Consider the following 6,719-nt stretch of genomic DNA (forward strand, 5'->3'; position numbering starts at 1 on the left):
ATAAAACAAATCAATAGTTTTTCTTCAACAAATGTTTAAGCGATGGCGTTGGAGGTCAGAGTTGCTGTGTCTTTTGGAAAGGAAGGGTTAATGATTGCAAGGACCGTGAGGGGCCCTGAGTGGGGCTGGTCATGTTTTGCTTTGTGATCTGAGTGCTGGTTATGTAAGCGCCTGCATTCAGTGAGCTGATCATATTTTATGCATTTTTTGAAAAAAATGCCATGCTTTGATAAAATTGCATTAGAAAACCACGATCAACAGAGATTTATGTTTTAAAAACCTTTGTGAAGTTGGAATCCCCAGTGAGAAAGTAAAGATTCTTAAAGGGTTGAAACCCATTGGAACTGAGTCCTGGTGCCTTTTTTCTAGTGTCCTTCCTATTTCTGGGATTATTCTGGGAGACTAATCCCAGAATCTGCCTTTAATGCAGAAGACACAGGTTTGATCCCTGGGTTGGGAAGATCCCCTGGAGAAGGGAACGGCTACCCAACCCCAGTGTTCTCACCTGGAGAACTCCACGGGCAGAGGAACCCGTGACGAAGAGTCAGACACTTCTGACAGACTAACACTTCCTATTTCTCCCAGGAAACCTGGCACCACACTTTGCCCCCAGACAGCACTTTAGAAAGCATAGCCTCAGAATGCTCAGGGAATGAACTATTTAGTTTTTATATTTTTGAAAAGCTGGAGGAAAACATGTGAGGATGTTGTAGAGAACGAAGGCATTTTCCTCCTCGGCCCCTCAGCATTCTCTGAACGTGAAACTCTGGTCTCACCTTGTATTTTCCGTTAGTCGTAAGACATTAGCAACTTCTATCTGCTCACGACTTATTTACGTTGTTTTAGTCTCTGTAACCAGTAGGTGTTCAGAGATGTCAGTGGGTTCAGATTGTGAGCTGCTCTTGAGAAGGGCCCTCCTAGTCTGCTCCATTTAAAGGAGCTGTGGCCGGAGCGCTTAAAGCAGAATGTCGCCACGGCACTGTTTTTCTTCCTTCGTTCTCAGGGATGAGTTCTAAAGTGATTACGTCTGAGAAGACAGAGCCAAGGATATCATGCAGATATCCAGCTTCATCAGCAACCAACTAAACAAACCAAGTCTCCAGAGCCTAGTCAGCCTTCTCAATTATAATATCAACTTCAAAAAGTTACCAAAATGCATGAGCCAATAACAGAAACTTGCCCTGAGTAAAGTTAGGACAGCAGTTCACTTTGTTCCTATTTTCTGATTTTGTTATTTGCATTGATATTTATTAGTGTTTTCTTTAGCTTTTATAAACACTTTGTTTATGCTAAACAGAGTTGTGGTTTTCAGTTCATTTTGTATCCTTAGAGTGACCATATAATTTATTGTCCAAACCCGGGCACTTTTGAAGATGAAAGGAGACACTAAAAATAATTAACAGTGTTAACTGATCCACAGCAGGAGTAACCTGGGACTGACTTGGGCAAATCAGGACATCTGGTCATCGAGGGTTTTTTCTGTTTTTTGTTTTGTTTTTGCACAGGCCTATATTATACTTTTTAACAGTGACATGTCCTACACTCTTTCCTCATGTTCATTACCCCTCAATCCCAACCAGCCTCCCTACCTCACCTAACTCCTGGCTACTTTTTTTTTAAGTTTAATTTTAAAAATTGAAATATAGTTGATTTACAATGTTTTGGGTGCACAGCAAAGTAATTTAGTTATATATATATATATATATAAAATATATATTTTTTCAGATTCATTTCCATTATAAGTTATTACAAGATGTTGACTACAATTCCTTGTGCTTACAGTAGGTCCTTGTGTATTTATTGTATATATAAAGTAGTGTATCTGTTAATCTCAAACTCCCAATTTATCCCTCCCACACCTTTCCGCTTTGGTAACCGTTAAGTTTATTTTCTACATCTGTGAGTCTATTTCTGTTTTGTAAGTAAGTTCACTTGTATTATTTTTTTAGATTCCACGTATAAGGATGTGGAATGTGATGTCATATTTGTCTTTCTTTGTCTGACTTACGTAGTATAATCATCTCTAGATCCATCCGTGTTCCTGCAACCTCCTGGCTACTTCTAAGGCCGCATGCTTTGGCCCGGCTACTCTGCCAGCTGCCCTTGCCTTTATTGATTAAACACATGCCATGTGCAAGGCCACATTAATTGCTCCTTCCTCTCTTACAAATCACATTCATTTCAATATGGCTGATTAAAGCAAAACGAAAAATAAAGCAACTCAAACCCATACTTCTCCACGGTCTTTCCAAATTAACACCAAACTTTTCTGACTGTCCCAAGCTCTATTTCTTCATCATCACCTCATACACGGTGTCTTTACTGTGCTATGTTCTATTTACTTTGTACGTGTGGACTCATTTCATACATGTGTGTTTTGCTTTCCAGCCAGTTAAGATGATAAAGAACTAAATCTCTTTTTCTCTGGCTCACATGTTGCCTGGCAGGGTTCCATATGCAGAGCTTCCTCAATATGGTTACTGATGAAACAAATTTTTTAAATTCTTTATTTGTTTTTGGTTGTACTGGGTCTTCATTGCTGTGTGTGGGCTTTGTCTAGTGGCAGCAAGCAGAGGCTACTCTCTGGTTGCTGTATGGGGGCTTCTCACTGCGGTGGCTTCTTTCGTTGGGGCTCCCAGGTTCTAGAGCAGAGGCTCAGTAATTGTGGTGCACAGGCTTCATTGCCCCAAGGCATGTGGAATCTTCCCAGACCAGGGATTGAACCCACGTCCCCTGCATTGGCAGGCGAATTCTTATCCAGTGCACCTCCAGAGAAGTCCGCAACAGATTTTTTGATGGCCACAAAATTCCAAGAACTTTCCTTTACCATTCCCCAATGTAGTATTTCCTTACTGTTCCCAGACTTAAGTTGAAATACAGTCTTCATTATTTACAGATTCTATATTTATGAAGTTGGCTCTTCACCAAATTTATTTGTAACTCTGAAAGCAACACTTGTAGCACTTTCTGATCATTGGTGGACTTGAGCAGAGTGTCAAAAAAATTAACTTGCCCAACTGTGCACGTTTCCAGCTGAGGTCCAACAAGATAATGCTCTGCCTTCTTGTTTTATGTCTCATACTAAAAGTATGAAAAGAAGTGTCCTTTTCATGGGAAATTGAATGCCATGTGTTTTGTATTTTTGTGCTTTTTGTTGGTAATTTTGTTGTTTAAAATGGTCCCCAAGTACATGAAGTGTTGCCTTGTGTTCCTTAGCGCAAGGCAGCTGTGAAATGCCTTATGGAGAAAATATGTGTGTGAGATAAGCTTTGTTTAGGCACGAGTTACACTGGTGTTGACTTAAAGATCACTGTTAATGAATCTATAATATATATTGAACAAGGTGTCTTTAAACAGAAACACACAGAAAACAAGGTTATGTATTGACTGGTTGACAAACGCATTGTGACCAGAGGCTTCCTAGTCCTGTATTTCCTCTACCAGCAGTTGTTCACAATTCACAAATTCAGTGTTTGCAGTAGCTTAACAGAACATACTACACCAAATGAAAGTTGACTATATTTAAATACTTGAAACATGGTTTAGAATGGCCCAATCTAAAATACCAGAAAGAGTTAATTTTCTTATGAATACCATTCTCATGAGTATGGACCAAGATTGTCCTAAAATTTAACAATTTATTATACAGGCCTCAAACCCATTCTGCCTATTTTAAACATTCTGTTGATTCCAGAACAATCAACTCTCATTCCATAAATAAATGATGAACTCGACAATATAGCTTGATGTGGCTCATATATATGAAGGCATTATTGCTTAAGCTATTATAATTCTCTTGGAAACAAAATTCTAAGAGTCTATTTTTGTCGTTTATTTCTTATGAAGAAAAAAATGTGTTCAAAACCACACCATCAGTGTGACAGCACTGAGTTCTCAAGTGTAGTGTATGGCCCACAGTTAGCTGTAGGAAGCATTTTTATATCTAAGAAACATCTGAAAAAAATTAAAGGATATGGAATTAGTTACTACTTAATCTTTCTGAGGAATAAGAAGAAGTTTATTATTGCATTGCCTAATGATCTGAGTTGATTTTTATAAGGTTATTAATCCTCCCAAAGATTTCATTGAATTGCCCTAAAATACATTCCTTTGCAATGAAGAGAAAGAAATCTCCTAAACAGCCAACTGAGGTATATGCTTTCTCCTGGGAAGTGGTAGAAAGAAAACTGAGCTAGAAGTCACGAGCCCCATATCCTTTCCTGACGATCATATTTAGAGTCATTCTGAGTTGTGTACATGCACTCTTGATATATATTTCTTTATCTTTCTTATTTGAAAAGAAGAACTGCAGTAGATGGTCAGCTTTCTACATCAGTGGACACAATAAAAGCAAGACAAAGCTCTTGGACCTGACTGCAAATTTGTTGCAGTAATGAAGTGGTGAGTAACAATAACAATTGTGAATAACTCTCCTCCATTCACCATGTGCCAGACACTTTGCTCAGCGATTTACATGTGGTAACACAGCACATCCTCCCAACAGCCACGTGAAAAAAACCCCATTTCCAGAGGACCAATCGGAGGCTGGGGAGGCTTTCGATTTGTCCTCATCACTCTGCTCAGGAGGTGAGGGTACCCAATTTTGAACACTGTGCTAAGTCCATTGCATGAACTCCTAAACATTATTCTCTCATGTGTGGCTTCAGGCAGGATTTCAACTTTTCAGTTTTGAAGTTCTCAGGGGATAGCTTAATGTGTATGAAGGCATACATGTGACCTGACCAATGACAGATGATTAAAATAATGGCCATAATCTTTCACAGTGCTTTTGAATCAATCGATAAATAATATCAGTCTTGGGTTCAGAAGACAGAGGTTTTGAATATTTAGCTCTGTATATCTAATGGGATATTTGCAAATATGTAGTTAGAAAAAAGTAAAGAGAGCAATTGTTCTTTCTTCTGTTTTAGTGTATTTGAGCAAACCTTTATTTTTTTTAGTATTTGTATTTATTTGGCTCGTTGCAGAATTCAGGATCTTTAGTCACGGCACATGAGATCTAGTTCTTGGACCGGGAATTGAACCCAGGCTCCCTGCATTGGGAACTTGGGAGTCTTAGCCACTGGACCACCAGAGAAGTCCTGAGCAAAATCTTTGACAAGGTAGGAAGTAGCTCTTGTTTGTAGATTTTGAGGTCTGGGGACTCACTGACTTCATTGAGATGGTGCCTTGTCAAATGGTGGTGGTTGTTGTTCACTCACTAAGTTGTGTCTGACTCTTTGCAAACCCCATGAACCACAGCACACCAAGCTTCCCTGTCCTCCACTATCTCCTGGAGTCTGCTCAAATTCATGTCCATTGAGGCGGTGATGCTATCTAACCACCTCATCCTTTGCCGCCCTCTTCTCCTTTCTGTCGAATGGAGTTACACAAAAGTGTATCAACTAAACTTTGCTATTCCAAAACAGAGATCAAGTCAGGTGGTGCAGCCAGTTAATTTTTCTCGGAAACATTTCAGTCTCTCCTTCTTTACCAAACTGCATTAAAAAAAAAAAAACAAGCAAACAGAAAAAGATGAAGGGCATTTTGTCACTAACTCAAGAATGTGCAAGACATTTTCTTTGGTGTGTTATGTCAGAAATGCTTTGCAATCAAAATTTATTCACGATATCTAATCCTCAGGGACTTTCTTTTTTCATCATTAGTAAACAGCACAAAGAAATTAAGACACTGAAAATAAAACAGCGAGAAATCAGGGGAGAAATTTGAGTTCTAGAAAACAAAGATGAGGAACAAGTAGGTTGGGATACCCAGGCTAAGTCGTATGACTCTTAACCACATCCTAGATGGCAATCAATTCATCTTGATCAAGTGTTTTGTGCCTAGATGACTGATGGTGGGGTGGGGGCCATGAACCCACCTGCTGCCTCTATAACGATCGCCCACTATCCTCCTCCAGGCAGCTGAAGGGGGAGTCTGGGTTGCTAGGGATGCTCCCAAGTCCACAAGCCTGGTGAGCTCTTCTTTTACCAAGAGCAGTAGTGAAGGGATGGGTTTTATGACATAGCTCTACTTTGCATTTTGCTTTAGTTAATGAGACTGAGTCCTAAAACCAAGCTCCCCTGCTAAGTTTATGATTATCCTCTCTATCCACAACCTCATTCCCTTTCTGGTCCAACCCCTGTTTCCCCCAGGATTGAGGCATATCAAGAAAAGTGGGGCTTGAAACTAGCAGAATCCTGTGATGCCTTCCCAGATACAAAAGCCCCTCTGTGTTCCCCGTTTCTTCTTTGTATAGAAAAAGGCTTCAGTCTCGTAGGCCTTGCCTGAGTTCCAAGAGCAGACTTGAGCAGTTACTAATTAGAGAAGTGAGGGAACTCAGAAACAAAGGCAAAGCCATCAAGCGAGAAAAGTAGTGATAGCTTAGACAATGGTTGAGTGATAAAACTGGGTCCAAAGTTCCTCCTCAAGGGATGTACACAAGGTATCTTTGAGTTGTTCTGTAGAAACTGTAAGACCCCCATACGCACACCCAGGTGGAGGGTGCTGACCATAAGCACGTAGACCCCAGTCTGCTTGGAACCAGAAGACTGACATTCCTGATGCCTCACCCTGTTATGTCACCACCACCCAACCAGAAGAAAGTCCACAAACTGAGCACACATCCTGTAACTCTCATCCCAAACGTTGCTTTTAAAACCCTTGCCTGAGAGCCAAAGAGGAGTTCAGGTGCCTGTTCTCATTGCTTGACCCTGCAC

The sequence above is a fragment of the Bos indicus genome, chromosome 24 (assembly GCF_029378745.1).
Source record: "Bos indicus isolate NIAB-ARS_2022 breed Sahiwal x Tharparkar chromosome 24, NIAB-ARS_B.indTharparkar_mat_pri_1.0, whole genome shotgun sequence".
NCBI lineage: Eukaryota > Metazoa > Chordata > Mammalia > Artiodactyla > Bovidae > Bos > Bos indicus.